The sequence below is a fragment of the Schistocerca cancellata genome, chromosome 1 (genome assembly GCF_023864275.1).
Source record: "Schistocerca cancellata isolate TAMUIC-IGC-003103 chromosome 1, iqSchCanc2.1, whole genome shotgun sequence".
Lineage (NCBI taxonomy): Eukaryota > Metazoa > Arthropoda > Insecta > Orthoptera > Acrididae > Schistocerca > Schistocerca cancellata.
The window spans coordinates 763506491-763523373 of NC_064626.1; the positions used below are offsets into that span (position 1 = coordinate 763506491).

The 16883-nt window shown below is 43.4% G+C and overlaps 1 protein-coding gene across 4 annotated transcripts in view; it reads left to right on the forward strand.

Moving 5' to 3' along the window:
- The window catches only part of LOC126186823 (uncharacterized), a 298174-nt gene that overhangs the window by 101592 nt on the left and 179699 nt on the right, over positions 1-16883 (forward strand). The window contains exon 1 of one of the 4 annotated variants that reach the window (XM_049928244.1): positions 2953-3096. The exons of the other annotated variants lie outside the window; for them this stretch is intronic. The gene's annotated coding sequence lies outside the window, so the exon portion shown is untranslated. Of the gene's footprint in view, positions 1-2952; positions 3097-16883 lie in introns of those variants that run through there. 4 annotated transcript variants of the gene reach the window in all.

The window sequence follows — 16883 nt, forward strand, 5'->3', positions numbered from 1 at the left end:
CCTCGAGGTGGTCAGATGCGCTCGATCGGAACCTTGGCGACGAGTATGTATGCCTTCACTCTCCAAGGTTGTTCAGCATCGAATCACTATCACATCCGTACGCTCCACATATCTGGAAAACGCACAGTTCACCAGCCGCCCAAACGGAGACCTCAATGATGCCCCATTCAGCCTCTGTCAGATATTGCTAACGTTATCTCACACGAGTACGTGGTATCTCTGTGTCCTTCACAATAACCACTGAACTCATGACGCTGTTCAAGCTCCATGTGTACTCTACCAGGTTTGCTAACAATGCTAAACACGAATAACTCTGGTGGCCGTTCTACCTGTCACAGACAATTATTTACATGCAGCCGATGGTGTGTACGTGTGCGATATTACATTGTCATCGGACCGTCTTTCCCGTGTGTTTCACTGACAGCAGCCTTTGCGTTTACGACATTTGGACCGAAGAGTAGACAGACAGAAACAAAATGAAAGTGTCATTTGGCATATGTACACACGCGCGCACGCACGCACGCACGCGCACACACACACACACACACACACACACACACACACACACACACACACTACTAAGTCGAAACAATACGACTACTAACTTGATTGAATGTTGGTCCACCTTTCCACCTTTCGAACACAATACAGACGAGGTTCTGCGTAGCATGAATTCGATAAGTCTTTGGTAGGCTTCCAGAGGTATGTGACACCGGATGCCTGTCCACAGTTCTCTCAAATCCAGTAAATTACAGACCGGTGGTTTATAGACGAGAACCTGGCGCCTGATAGTAAGCCAGATTTATTTCACCGAGGTTAGAAAGATGAGAAGATATCGACATGAGTTCACACTATAATGTTCCTCAAGCCATTACAGCACGCCTTTGGCCTTCTGACACGGACAGTTATCCTGCTGGAAGATACCATCGCTGTCGGTGAAGACATCAAGCATGTTGGGACGCAGGTGGTCCGCAATAATGTTCATGGCGCCTTCAATTACCACTACAGATCCGATAAAATTCTAGTCGAATGTCACGAATAGCATAACACTGCCTCCACCAGCCTCCGTCCGTCCGTGGCGCAGTGCATATTTCGAGCAACTATTCATCTGAATGACGGACCCCACCATCGACGTGGTGTAACAGGAAACAGAAATCACATGACCTGCAGACACGTTTCCGCAGATTCACGAACCAATCTCGATGATCAAGTGCCCACTGCAATCGTAAATGACCATGTAGTTGGATCTACATGGTAACATGAAGGGATCATGTGTTGTGGGGCTCCATGTATAACATTTTGGGCTGAACGGTGTGCTCCGAAACACTTGCGGCTGCACCAGCATTATGCTCTGTCGTCATTTGCGACATAGATCACCGCCTATCCTGTTTAAGAGCGGGAAAGCCTCCGAACTTCGCAACCTATGATGAGTCGTGGACACTCAGAACCTTGTCGCCTACTTGCGGTTTCAGCGTCATTCAATCACTTTCCACAGATGCTCACAGCAGACCACCTTCACCGTTTCCGAGATGGTAGTTTCCAGGCGCTGTACCATAATGCGATTCATTGGCAGAACACTTAGAAGGTGCAACTAGCTTACCAAAGAGACTGCTTACAGTACGCTTGTCCGCCCTATTCTGGAGTACTGCTGTGACGTGTGGGATCCGCGTCAGATGGGACTGACGGATGACATCGAAGAAGTACAAAGAAGGGCAGCTCGTTTTGCATTATTGCGAAACAGGGGAGATAGTGTCACAGACATGATACGTGAATTGGAGTGGCAATCATTAAAACAAAGGCGTTTCTCGTTGCGACGGGATCTTCTCATGAAATTTCAATCACCAGTTTTCTCCTCCGATTGCGAAAACATTCTGTTGGCAGACACCTAGATAGGAAGAAATTATCATCACGGTAAAATAAGAGAAATCATGGCTCGCACAGAAAAATTTAAGTGCTCGTTTTTCCCGCGTGCCATTCGAGAGTGGAACGGTAGAGAGATAGTATGAAGGTGGTTCATTGAACCCTCTGCCGGGCACTTTATTGTGAATAGCAGAGTAATCACGTAGATGTAGATAACGAACTATCCTTCATCGAAGTAGCTTATGTCAGTGAATTTCTGCGTTTGCAGCTCGTATCGTCGCTACAGTGATTCCCCATTTCTTTCTACTCCGCGAGTGTGCTTTCCTTACCGATTCACGAGCCCGCAACGCCACTAGGCGTTTCTCAATATCGCCGTGGGCAGTGGTGATGATCTCTTGGCTCATGAATGTAAGTAACAGTGATTGTGTACTTCCATTATTAATCCAGACTAGTACTTACGCGTTTTCTGACATTCACATCTTTTAACAGCAGCAGGTATTTCTTAATTACTTCATTGTCAACTGAGGGAGTAAGTCATTGCAAACACTGAAATTCACTCGCTATATAATTTCAACCAGCGTTTCCATTGGAGTTAGGACTAGTCCAAAGTTTGTGTCTTTTTAGGTAGTGAATTCTTCAGCGTATAATTAAAGTCATCAAAGCCTAAGAATGATATCGTGAAGTAATTTAAAACATTTCAGTCCAATTTTTGAAGACAGACAAGACGTAAAAAGCTCCTTGGAATCCCGAGGCATTAGCGCTATCTGTATCCATCACCTTGGCCTATTTTCGTTGCTCTTGAATAAACATTAAGAGTGTGCCACGTACGCCAATAAAGCGCAGTGAGGAGCATCCGCGGCTGCCATCTTCGTCATGCCTAGTCTATCTTCTTTCAGTCTCTGATTACTTTTTAGATAACAAGCGAAACCTTAGACAAAGGAAAAGAAGTTAAAACGTTAAAAGGAAGACGTCCGGTTTCGCGTTACACCTTTTACAGCAGTTGTCGTACTTGATCCTCAGGAGGCAACTAGATAACACGCGGCTTACCTAACCCGACCAGGCGGGTGCCGGGCATATCAGTTGAAAGCCGGCGTTCGGGTTGGCTGCAGCCCGCTCTAAGTGTGTGTTTCTAGGACATTCGCCATTCTTTCTAACCTGTTTCAAAGTCTTTTACTCGCAGACTAATTTTCAGCTACGTCAGAACGCGAAGTCCTCCGGTTGCGAGTGCTTCTTGAGGTAAGTAATCGAGAATTTCAGCTGAACGAAAGAGTCCTGCTTCGCCGTCTGCGCTAACTACAACGCGAATATGTTGGTTTTTTTTGTTTTTGTTTTTTAGCTCTGATCGTGGACACTGCACCACTGAGTTGCGAGAAAAGTTCGTCATCATTCAAGTGTTCTCTCATTCCGCAACAAATCATTAAAGCGGAAGGCTGAAGGATAATGGTCACTGTGGCGGTCGTGATAAGCGTTTCATTCATTCATGCGCGTAAAACGAGTGATTGCTATACACTTCTAGAAGTTTATTAATTAATCTTATCGTGACTTCGCGGTTCTTCCTTAAGCGTTCAGTACAAGGACAAGATGAAGACATTTTGGCACAGAGGTAGCGTTCGTATCAACTATGATTTTTCGCTGTGTTGGTACATGATGCAGTCTATGGCATGCCAAGAAACAAAATGATCTGTGGAATAGTTTTCTTTACACGTCCTTTAAAAGTCCTTGAAAAGCAGTAGTATTGCGTGTGTTTCGTTTAGTACCTAACCTGGAATTTTGAGCCATCATAAAAATATTTATTTTGTTCATCGCAAATTTACCGGAAGATGAGAAAAAAATGAAGGTTTAACGTCCCGTCGACAACTGGGTCTTTAGAGACGGAGAATAAACTCGGACTGTTTCGTTCAGGTTGAAGATTGAAACTGGCAGTACCCTTTCAAAGAAACTATCCCGGCTTTTGTCTGGAGTGATTCAAGGAAATCACGGAAAACCTACATGTGGATGGCCGGGCGCGTATTTGAACCGTCGTCCTCCCAAAAGCGAGTCCAGTGTGCTAGCCACTGCGCTACCACGATCGGTCGAAGGTCGATGAACGGTCATTAGGAGTCTTCTCCTTTAATTGTAAAAAGAGAATGGCTGAGTACAAACATGACCGTACTGCTCTTGAATATGATCCATATGAAGGACTTCTTAAAATTGCTACCTCCGATGAAAACAAAATGAGTGACGGCGTCTATCGAAACACCATTACTATGTAAGTGACGCCACTATTCGTAATAGTCAGATGATCAAACATCCACGTAATGTGCGTGTTTGAAGTGCAGCTGCTCGTAATATTCGCTACATGTTTATGAAAAGAACTAATACGTGGAAGCACACAAGGAAGGCAAAGACAGGTTAGAAGTTAATGTCCAGTCTACGCCGAAAGCTTTAAAAATGAACAAGAACTGGGTTGAAAATAGGCCATAGTTTGATTCAGAAACTGTTTCGGCATTCTCCTGACGCGATGTAGGGCAACCAAATTAAAAACTAAAACTCCGCCCTAAAGGCCATGAAGGCCCAACGGAACCGACCGACCGCCGTGTCATCCTCAGACCACAGGCGTCACTAGATGGGGCATGTACTCAGCACACCGCTCTCCCAGCCGCATGTCAGTTTACGAGACCGGAGCCGGCCTCCAGGGCAACCAGAGACAACCTAAATGCGCGAGGGGTGGCGCCATGTTTCAGACATTAGACACGTATTCGGTAACACTAGGTTTCAGATCCGCGCCCAGACCTCCAGATTTAGGTATTCCGTACTTTACCTCTAGCACTTAAGCAAATAACGGGATGGTTCATTTGTACAGGTCAGGGCCGATTTCTTTGCGATCTTCGTCCAATCCCAGTTTGTTCTCCGCCTCTGCTACACTCGTCCTCAACGGAGCGTTATACTCAGATATTCCTTTTCTTCGGAAGGGGAGACCAACACCTCTCCTCTCGAATAGTCTTAACTCCAGAGTCATCAAGCTTACCGTAAAATACTAAGAGGTGGTCGCCGAAGCATGCACAGTAGAAATGAAGTTTCAGTGTGTTACGACAACAAGAAGCCCTCTGTGGCAGGAGTGACAATACTAAAGCTTCGAAACTTCCTTGAGAAGACTTTCCTGCGTGCTTTCCCCTCTTTTGACTTGAAGAGGCAATAATGTAATGCTGCTCGACCTAAAGGTGGCTTACTTGAATTCTGGCACTGAAATAAATTTTCTTTGTCAGAATTCCGCTGACGAGGAAGGAATGGGTGGTTTTATGTTTTTATGATCACTAGTTTTTATATCAATATCCTGGATTGAATTCCAAAAGTAATTGTCGTCTCTGATGGGTTGGGGTCATCCAGCCGACAGAGTGGACATTAGTGCCTCTGGAGAGGAGGAGGGCATTGGGTCGGTGCCGAGGTTTACCCTTATTATTCTCACTTCTGCATAGCTACACTTTCATGACAATGTTTACATTTAGATAGTTACACCTGACTGCACAACTAACGTGTTGGTTAATTGCCACTGCGTACAAAGAAACAAAAGCATTTCGAAGTGCGCAGTCAACGTTGCCGGCGATTCGAGTTTCTTTTTCCTGAGCTCTCGACCAAGGACGACTAGAGCATTTGGCTTTTTTTTTTTTTTTTTTTTTTTTTTTGTAAGGTGTAAGCTCCATAATGAAATAATTGTGAGGAGCACCATTTAAGTTTTTCGTGGCGCCATAATTTCGATCTTCTAATAAGTGCTGTTGGTTCACTGTGAAGTTCAACATTGATAAACTGCCACATGGCGAGATTATGGTAAAGTACAGAAGTAAATCGAGACAACGAAATGTTTCTCCTAGCACGAGTGTAGCGTATAATCCACCTCAATGTAGCGAGTCATAAATTTCTTGATGCACTAGAGAGATGCCCGAAATGTAGTCCCCTCGAATCTCTCTAGATGTAGAATATTTTCAGTAACGGAATCTGACCGAAATGAATCTTTTACTCGAATGAGGACATTAATTTCGATGGATTCCACGGTATGATCCATCTCCATTAACCCTGGAACACTAAAGGCGAGAAAAAGTTACATTGCTACTAAACTATCGTAAATTTTACTACTCCATATTTTATTCAAAAGAAGTCATAATTTATAGTTTATGCACTAGTTAATTACAATTACAAGATCTCCAGCGCTTTGTTACATATAAAATCAGTACAAAATGTACTGTTTTACACCATATACTGATAATTCCAGATTTGCGGAAATCGCGAATTGCTACCAACTGCAATCGTAAATTTTAACGAGGATTTAGTAATCTAGGGTTAAGAGACATCGTGAGGAACGAAAGCGACATCACTTGCTCTCAGGGATGTCTCATAGCACTGTTACTGTTCAGAATATATTCGAAATATTAATCAGAGTATAGTACCATTTGGTACGCAGTCTTATATCCAGTCACAGACATGAACACATACGGTCTACTGTTCTTTGACAGCGTCATGAAGGCCATAATTCAACTAAGCTCGAATCCCTCCGCAATCTTTCAATATTCATAATTCTCCTCAATACATGACATAAAGTCTCTTGTCTGAGATACCGGTTTAAATTTCGCTTTTACGGATCGAAGTTTTTCCGCTTGTATAGCAGACCTCCAAGAGGTGAATTCAACCTCATTTCACTTTCCGAAATCCGACAAACGGAAGTCATACATTTTGAACATCAAACTGATTGCTGTCTCACGAGGAAGTTTTTTATCTCGTAACCACATAAGGAAATACGTCACGTCGCATTAGGAGGAAACAGGTAGTACATTGCCGCGACATCGGTATAAAAAGGACGCAACGGGAATAAAGCTTTCTTCATCCGCTGCCAGCCCAGGAATTGAAAACAGCAATAACGATAAAAGGTAGCTTTTTATTCTGTCTGTATAGTTCGAATCAATCAAATTCTGGTTGTTGTGAATATAAATTGACATTCACGAATCAAGATAAATATTCTAATTGTTTACGGAGAACGCAGAGGATCATAACGAGAACAGCTGAGCTGCACGTACAAAGGTGAAATTTATTACTCTGGGGTAAGCTGAAAGATGAAGGCTATCAACAAATTCCCATAACCCAAGAAGTTTTAAACCATCGTATTGTTGCAGTGTGTGCGACGATATTGCCTAAATCTCATGTCTGTCCAGAAGTCATCGCACGAGCAAACGGAAACGTGTGTTAACAGTAGTCACTGGCCATTTCGAACACACTAAGCAAGCGAAGTGACACAGTGCTCCATAGTGGACTCGAAACCGGACGGCGGTTCGAACGTCAGTCCAAGCGTAGTTTTCACTAATGGTAAACGTCTCGATGGTTCTTTCTTAAAAGGACATGGCCGATTTCCTGCCCCGTAACTCCCCAATTCGAACTTGTGCTCAGTTTTTAGCGATCTAGTCATCGACGGGACGCTGAATCCTGATCTTTCTTCGAACACCCGATAACTTGAATGGAACGTCATAGAATTGTTTATGATCACTTTCTTCTGTGATTTCCATTTTGTTACTGTTGCTGAGGTAATATTACAATGTAAATGTGTACGATTATATAGTAATTAAACTTCTGTTGTTTTTGAATGAGAGGTTATTATATAGCAATCTCTGTGCGTTAATTTCCTCTTTCACTGATTCATTCCATTTATAAAATTCACCTTTCGTTCAAATTCTGACAACAACATACCATGGTTTTACCGCAGTTAACTGATGAATTATTCTTAGGCACCAGGTCTTTTGCCTTCCAGTTGGTGTGTCAGTCTGAAGCAAAGTATGATTAGTATCAGTTTTAAAATAAACTTCTCACATATTTCCCGAATTTGTAAATAGCTGGAGCGCCTAACCAGTCGGACGCGACATTTCCATTCGAGGATCCATGCCCGACACAACACTCGTAATTGCTAAATACTGTACGAATTTCTCCGAAATTATAAACAGAATTTCGGAGATTAAGACACGGTTGAATTCGTCTCTTTGAGACTGTAATTCCACTTGAAATACCTAGTTGATACTGGTGTTCTTGAAATTAACATACAGTAGCTATGCTGTGAGACTATGTGTCGCTTTCTTTTGTACAATTAATTGTATGAAAATAAGATTACAAACTCTTAAATAGTACTGGAAATTTTCTAAGTGGACAGCTTAGCTGAATTCCTCTTTATCCAAGTCACATACGTCAGTAGCTGACAGGCTATCCGCGGACGACCATGTGGGTGCTTTATCAGAAACTGTGACAAAATGCAGGAACAGCTGCAGTACTGTTGCAAAACTGGCAGTGAAGCTCAGAGTAAACAAATGTTATGTAATCCGCGTGGTTACACAAAAGCCTCGATACTGTTCGATAGCATCATCACCGAGGAATCAATAAGATCAGTCATAAGTGTTAAATTTACGAGAGTGGTTTGATAAGTCTGGTAAATTTCCATGAAAGAATGGAACGTTATTGTTGCGCCTCATGGTTGGTAACCTTGATTATTCCAAGGATCCTATAAAGAATTTCAACAACGTACATCGTACAGTTCATTGTCGACAGCCGTCCGAACTGATCAGCGTGTCGACTGCGATTGAAAATGGAGAAAGCCGGGTTTCGTGCTGTTATTAAATATTTTCATTTGACGCATTGGATTGCACCGTGAATCAAAATAGAACTGGACTCTGCACCGTCAATGATGACCACAAGAAGCGCGCTCTGGCCGTCCAATTGAGTCCACCACAAAGGAAACCATTGACAAAATCCATGATATGCTAATGCAAAAGCGCCGAATAAACATTCATGAAACTGCTGAGATTGTAAGCATCTCAACAAAGTGAGTGCATAATATGCTGCAAGCGAGAATTGGCTACAAGGAAGCTATGTGCGAGGAGTGTACCTTTGATTGCTCACAGTCGATCAAAAGCACATCCGTCACAACATTTCAGTGCAGTGTCTGGTAATGTTTAATCGCAATTTGCAAGATTTTTTTGCGCCGATTTGTAACTGTTAATGAAACTCGAATCCATCATTACACACCAGAGTCAAAACAGCACTCAAAACAAAGGACAGAGACTGGTGAAAGTGCACCAAAGACGGCAAATACTTTCTTGTCAATTGGTAACATGATGGGCACTGTTTTCTGGGATTCCCAAGGAATAATATTCGTAGATTACTCGTAAAAGGGCAGAAAAGTAACTGGACCCTATTATGGTTCATTGTTGGCTCGTTTGAAAGTTGCGTTGGCTGAAAAGAGACCAAGGTTGGCACGTGAAAAACGCTATTTCACCAGTGTAACGCACCAGCCCACAATGGCGAAAGTGCGTGACTTGAGCTTTGAACTGGTTCCTCATCGATTCTATTCGTCAGACTTAGCCCCAAGGGACTTCTTCCTGTCCCTAACTTCAATCTTTGGTTTTGCTAGGAAGAAATTTTCATCAAATGAGGAAGTGATAGTTGTAGTCAACGAGTATTTTGTAGAGCTTGACAGAATCTATTTTTCTCATGGGATGAAAAGGTGGGGGACGGCTGGACTAAATGTATATCCCGCAAAGGTGACTATGCCAAGAAGTAGGATGATTTGCTTAAGAAACAAACTTTTTTCTTGTTTTTTTACCATACTTAACAAAATAACGTCGTATAGGATTATCATCGACAGTGATTCAAGGTAGAGCGTCCACATAGATCTGCTTGAGTCCATTTGTATACCCAGTACTTGAGTGTCATTCGTGACTGTGGGATCCTTCCCAAGTTGAATTAGCCGATGAGGAAGATAAGACTGTAAGTATGATTCATCACATTGGTATCTTCGTACATCCATAGCTGTAATGAAGGATAGTGGGACGTCAGCTGGTATAAATTTATATTAAAAAATGAAAAAATTCCTCCAGCTGTATTTAAGGTGTCGATTTTATTTTGGCAACTAGTTTCAACGCCGTAACAACGTCATCTTGAGGCCCTATAAAATATACCATACAACAACCAATGTGATATCAGTAATCTATGAGTTATTATGTAAACAAATAGATTATAAACATATTGCATAATGGGCGAATTCAATAAAATTAATTACATTTTGGCAGTTTTCATTTAATGCAATCATTCTGGAAATTAACCATTTATGTGGTACCAGTAAGTACAATTGAAAATATATATACGTGGTCGTTTCCATTACAGATCAATGTCAAGCATTAAATGAAATGGGAGTATATATAAAAATGTGATAGGCTACAGGAAAGATAATATGGTTAGTTGGTTGGTTTGGGGGAGGGGACCAAACAGCGAGGTCATCGGTCCCGTCGGATTAGGGAAGGATGGGGAAGGAAATCGGCTGTGTCTATTCAAAGGAACCGTCCCGACATTTTCCTGAAGCGATTTAGGGAAATCACGGAAATCGTAAATCAGGATGGCCGGACGCGGGTTTGAATCGTCGAAAGGCACTATGCTTCAACTAAGTGCTTATTCTTGAAATATCTACTACTTCTATTGCAGATGAGTCAAGCAACATTATTTCCAAGGACACTTATCTCCCGTAAAATCATTAAGGTAAAGTTATTGAAAATCTGTCCAAACAAGGACGCGAACCGAGGGTCGTGATGTCTGCCGAAGTACGTACACCCTATCGCACAACGGTACTGTGCCTGTCAAAGTACTGACGTAGCTATAACTGCTGTTACCATGTTTCATCTTCTCCTTTACTTTCTTTTTCACATTCATCCAAAACAAAACTAACGTTTTCGGCAAGGATCATATTCTAGCCATTTATAATTATTATTTGTGTGTGTTGAGACGTCCAGACCTCATGAAGACCCTGGCAACCCAACAAATTAGTAATAATAGTCTTGGTAACGTACAGGGTTCGCCAAGAGCTAAGGTACACGCTTTCAGGAATGATACTACTGGTGATTCTGAACAAAATAAAGTAAGTTTTTATTGAATAACCCGAAAACCGTGGGCTGTGACGTAAACGAGTCACAGTACCAAAATTAAACTGCATTAAATTTCCTACAAATAAGTTCCTACTCATTTTTTCCAAAGAGCTATCAACTGCATTAAATTTCCTACAAATAAGTTCCTACTCATTTTTTCCAAAGAGCTATCAGTTTGTTCGATTAGAGGGAGAAAATACTGAAAATCTCGCGCGACGCGCAAGCGCTGCAGCTTAGATAGATTTTGTAGGCCAATTTGAGATGGTTTCTCGATGTGACAGATCACAAGTGTCCTGTATCAAATTGTTCGTCTCGAATTCATCTACATCACTGTGGTACATTGTAAAACAATAACAGTGCACCGTATAATACAGTAAATAAACAACAATGTAGCGCACATTAAAAGTGTTCTATCTCGGAAACCATTCGAAATAGGGTATATCTCCATATGAAGCTTTGTTCAGTCACCAATACTGTTACCCCTCAAAGCATGTACCTTTCTTCCTGACTGAACTTGTATTTAAGTGTTGTGTATTCTTCGGTACCTACAGATGAACGCTAGGGGCCCAAAACGCTTTGCGAATAAATTTTTATAAAATCAAAAACACATAAACAATGAGGCTATTGCTGTATATACACAGACCTTAGTTGAGGGTCAATACTGTCTTGTACAAGCACGCCGAAAGAAAACAAGTTAGCAGTGATGACAAAGGATCAACGAAGAGCTATTCAGACAAGGATCAACGAAGAGCTGGATGCCATGAGACTGCAGTGAGCTGCTACTCCTTTTTTTTTTTTATTTTCCATTTGTACCGCCATCTTATGTTTTGTTTGCCGTTTGAGTGTGCTCTGATTTGGCAGGAGTGCCGAAACAGCGATAAAGAAATGTAGGCCGCGTCCTACGCGCGGTCACCGTCTAGCGCTCGCCAGATAACGACACTCACCACGGCCAACTGCATCGCGTCACTCGCCTCTGCAGCGCTCCCACTGGTCTGTAGTTCGCAACTCGTCGTTCAACAGAGCCATGGCCACCTTTTCTTGGTGTGTATAGGTGTCATAAAAATAAATTACAACGAAACATAATTGTTTGCCTTATATCATACTTCCGAATTATAGCGTGTGAGTTGCGTAATATAGACATACTCGTGAGGTCAACAGTACATAACAGAATGTTACAGTGAGGGGAGGTAAATGAAAAATGGAAGGAATCGTATTGGAAAATTGCATCTTCTACTAGGAATATGCTTCTTCATAGTACTACTGATGTTCAGTAGCCTTAGTGTGAATATTATGTAGGCGCTTGCATTACCAAAGGCGTATGACGTTTTCCATATGTTAGTAACGTCAGAATACCTCACCAGCTAAATCTACGGGAATCTTTTCAGTGATTATAATAGTAAATATCTTATCAGATAAATTTATTGAAGTCTTTTCAGTGACTATACTAGTAAATAATACTTACATTTGTCACACAAAAAATGAGTCCACAACAGTTTAAGCGACCTGCATCACAACCTGACCAACATACATACATATCTGTCCTGCGTAGGCCTAGCTATTTTGTGGCGTCATTCCACACTCATTCACTGACACAACGGTGCCTTTGAAGAATAACATTGCTAAGATATGCGGTCTACACCAAAATGTTGTTGCTCCTCTGGATAACCCCGCAACCCTGCGGTGCTTAATGACAAGGGCAGTAATTGAATTACGTGACTAGTGTTCAAGCGCAACGGGAGTGTTCGTCGGTGTTTAATGGAAGAAAATTTGCATTGCAAGCACGCGAATTCCGCACTTTGTTTCCACAAACCACTGCGCTCGTCGAGTGCTCGTTAACTGCTGTAGTGAAAGGGCATCGAAACGGGCGGCAACGTGGCAGAATAGCTAGACTTCAGTGCGAGAGATAAGACTCCAAAAAATTGGTGATCTGGTGATAAGCGATCGCGCGGTTCCAGACTGAAGCGCCTAGAACCGCTCGGCCACAGGGGCCGGCTGACTCTCTCAGCATAACAGAATGATAACCTATTTACTAAACACACTCGTGGTTGCACATAAGATTCACATATAAGATCTTACTTTTTATTTGTGGGTGACCGGTTTCGATCTGCTTCAGAGAGCATTCCTTGGTGTAACCGATAGTGCATAAATAAAAGATGATAACTTATATTCGACCACGACAGAGTTTACTAAATATTAGATCGCCCTTTTCCTGGGACAATGTTTCAAAAAATTACAACAGAATGAGACAAGCAGATTATACCACACGTCCTGTCTCCTAGGCATTTACATCTCTACCCCGCAAGCCACCTTGCAGTGTGTGGCGTAAGGTAATTTGTGTACCACTGTCACTTGTCATCTTTCTCGTTCCAGTCCCGAACAGTTTGCGGGAAACACGGGAAGAACCATTGCTGCTAAGCCTCCGTGTGTTTTCGAATCTCTCTAATTTAGACATAGTAGGAAGCAATGTACACTACTGGCCATTAAAATTGCTACACTAAGAAGAAATGCAGATACAGACGGGTATTCATTAGACAAATATATTTTACTAGAACTGACATGTGATTACATTTTCACGCAATTTGGGTGCATAGATCCTGAGAAATCAGTACCCAGAACAACTACCACTGGCCGTAATTACGGCCTTGATACGCCCGGGCATTGAGTCAAACAGAGCTTGGATGGCGTGTACAGATACAGCTGCCCATGCAGCTTCAACACGATACCACAGTTCATCAAGGGTAGTGACTGGCGTACTGTGAGGAGCCAGTTGCTCGGCCACCATTGACTAGACGTTTTCAATTGGTGAGAGATCTCGAGAATGTGCTGGCCAGGGCAGCAGTCGAACATTTTCTGTATGCAGAAAGGCCCGTACAGGACCTGCAACATGCGGTCGTCCATTGTCCTGCTGAAATGTAGGGTTTCGCAGAGATCGAATGAAGGGTAGAGGCACAGGTCGTAACACATCTGGAATGTAACGTCCACTGTTCAAAGTGCCGTCAGTGCGAGCAAGAGGTGACGAGACGTGTAACCAATGGTATCCCATACCATCAAGCCGGGTCATACGCCAGTATAGCGATGACGAATACACGCTTCCAATGTGCGTTCACCGCGATGTCGCCAAACACGGATGCGACCAACATGATGCTGTAAATAAAACCTGGATTCATCCAAAAAATGGCATTTTGCCATTCGTGCACCCAGGTTCGTCGTTGAGTACACCATCGCAGGCGCTCCTGTCTGTGATGCAGCGTCAAGGGTAACTGCAGCCATGGTCTCCGAGCTGATAGTCCATGATGCTGCAAACGTCGTCGAACTGTTCGTGCAGATGTTTGTTGTCTTGCAAACGTCCCCATTTGTTGACTCAGGTATCAAGACGTGGCTGCACGAACTGTTAAAGCCATGCAGATAAGATGCCTGTCATCTCGACTGCTACTGATACGAGGCCGTTGGGATCCAAGTACGGCGTTCCGTATTACCTTCCTGAACCCACCTATTCCATATTCTTCTAACAGGCATTGGATCTCGACCAACGCGAGCGGCAATGTCGCGATACGATAAACCGCAATCGCGATAGGCTACAATCCGACCTTTATCAAAGTCGGAAACGTGATGGTATGCATTTCTCCTCCTTACACGAGGCATCACACCAACGTTTCACCAGGCAACGCCGGTTAACTGCTGTTTGTGTATGAGAAATCGGTTGGAAACTTTCCTCATGTCAGCATGTTGTAGGTGTCGCCACTGGCGCCAACCTTGTGTGAATGCTCGGAAAAGCTAATCATTTGCATATCACAGCATCTTCTTCCTGTCGGTTAAATTTCGCGTCTGTAGCACATCATCTTCGTAGTGTAGCAATTTTAATGGCCAGTAGTGTATTTGTCGAGTCTTCTAGGGATGCACCCACTTGGAACTTTAACAGTAAACTAAATCGTAATGCAGAACGCCTCCCTTGCAGAGTCTGCCATTGGTGTTGGTTGATCATCTTCAAGACGGTTTCGTGGTTACTAAATGAACCTGTAATGAAACGTGCTGCTCTTCTTTGGATCTTCTCTATTTCCTCTACCAGTCATATCTGTTACGGATCCCATAATGACGAGCAATATTCAAGTATTCGCCAAATGAGTGTTTTGTCGGCTACTTTGTGGATGCACTACGTTTTGTAAGGATCCTTCCAATGAATCTCAGTCTGGCATCTGGCTTACTCGCGATTACCTTTAGCTGGTCGTTCTGTAATGGGCGTCAAAAAGTACCCGTTGCAAGGCCGCACAATCCGGAATCGGCACGCCAATCAGTCAAAATCGCCGTGACCACTGAGGCAATCATCTCACCGATGCACCAGGATGAAGATCCGGTTTGCTAAAAGACCGTGTCCTGCCTCGTGAAGAAGTCCGTAATGCATGTTGCACATCCTCGTCCGACAGGAATCGTCGACCCTTCGGGGTCTTTTTCAAGGGACCAAAAGTGTGTCAATAGCATGTGGAGGGATCAGAACAGTTTAGCGGGCCCTCTAGGGTTTCCCACTTGAGTTGGCGTAACTTCTGAGTTACGACATTTGCGATGCGGGGACGTGCGTTATCATACGAGGTGCATTCAAGTTCTAAGGCCTCCGATTTTTTTTTCTAATTAACTACTCACCCGAAATCGATGAAACTGGCGTTGCTTCTCGACGTAATCGTTCTGCAGACGTACACATTTTTCACAACGCTGACGCCATGATTCCATGGCAGCGGCGAAGGAGTCTGTTTCGACCACTGGAAAATCGCTGAGGCAATAGCAGCACGGCTGGTGAATGTGCGGCCACGGAGAGTGTCTTTCATTGTTGTAAAAAGCCAAAAGTCACTAGGAGCCAGGTCAGGTGAGTAGGGAGCATGAGGAATCACTTCAAAGTTGTTATCACGAAGAAACTGTTGCATAACGTTAGCTGGATGTGCGGGTGCGTTGTCTTGGTGAAACAGCACACGCGCAGCCCTTCCCGGACGTTTTTGTTGCAGTTCAGGAAGGAATTTGTTCTTCAAAACATTTTCGTAGGATGCACATGTTACCGTAGTGCCCTTTGGAACGCAATGGGTAGGGATTACGCCCTCGCTGTCCCAGAACATGGACACCATCATTTTTTCAGCACTGGCGGTTACCCGAAATTTTTTTGGTGGCGGTGAATCTGTGTGCTTCCATTGAGCTGACTGGCGCTTTGTTTCTGGATTGAAAAATGGCATCCACGTCTCATCCATTGTCACAACCGTCGAAAAGAAAGTCCCATTCATGCTGTCATTGCGCGTCAACATTGCTTGGCAACATGCCACACGGGCAGCCTTGTGGTCGTCCGTCAGCATTCGTGGCACCCACCTGGATGACACTTTTCGCATTTTCAGGTCGTCATGCAGGATTGTGTGCACAGAACCCACAGAAATGCCAACTCTGGAGGCAATCTGTTCAACAGTCATTCGGCGATCCCCCAAAACAATTCTCTCCACTTTCTGGATCATGTCGTCAGACCGGCTTGTGCGAGCCCGAGGTTGTTTCGGTTTGTTGTCACACAATGTTCTGCCTTCATTAAACTGTCGCACCCATGAACGCACTTTTGACACATCCATAACTCCATCACCACATGTCTCCTTCTACTGTAGATGAATTTCAATTGGTTTCACACCACACAAATTCAGAAAACAAATGATTGCACACTGTTCAAGTAAGGAAAACGTCGCCATTTTAAGTATTTAAAACAGTTCTCATTCTCGCCGCTGGCGGTAAAATTCCATCTGCCGTACGGTGCTGCCATCTCTGGGACGTATTGACAATGAACGCGGCCTCATTTTAATACAATGCGCATGTTTCTATCTCTTTCCAGTCCGGAGAAAAAAAATTAGAGGCCTTAGAACTTGAATGCATCTCGTAAAACAGTAGCACCGCTCCACAACAGTGGTTTGCAACGAATGTGCTATCACACACCGGTGTTTGTCCTTCGGCAACCAAGAAGTCCTGTCTGGACGCATTTAGTTGTAAGTCGCCATAGTTCACGTTTCTGCATTTACCACAAGCACGTCGAAAGTCACGATGACCACACTGATCCCTTGCCTACATGTCGGTGCTTATACACCAGCATCG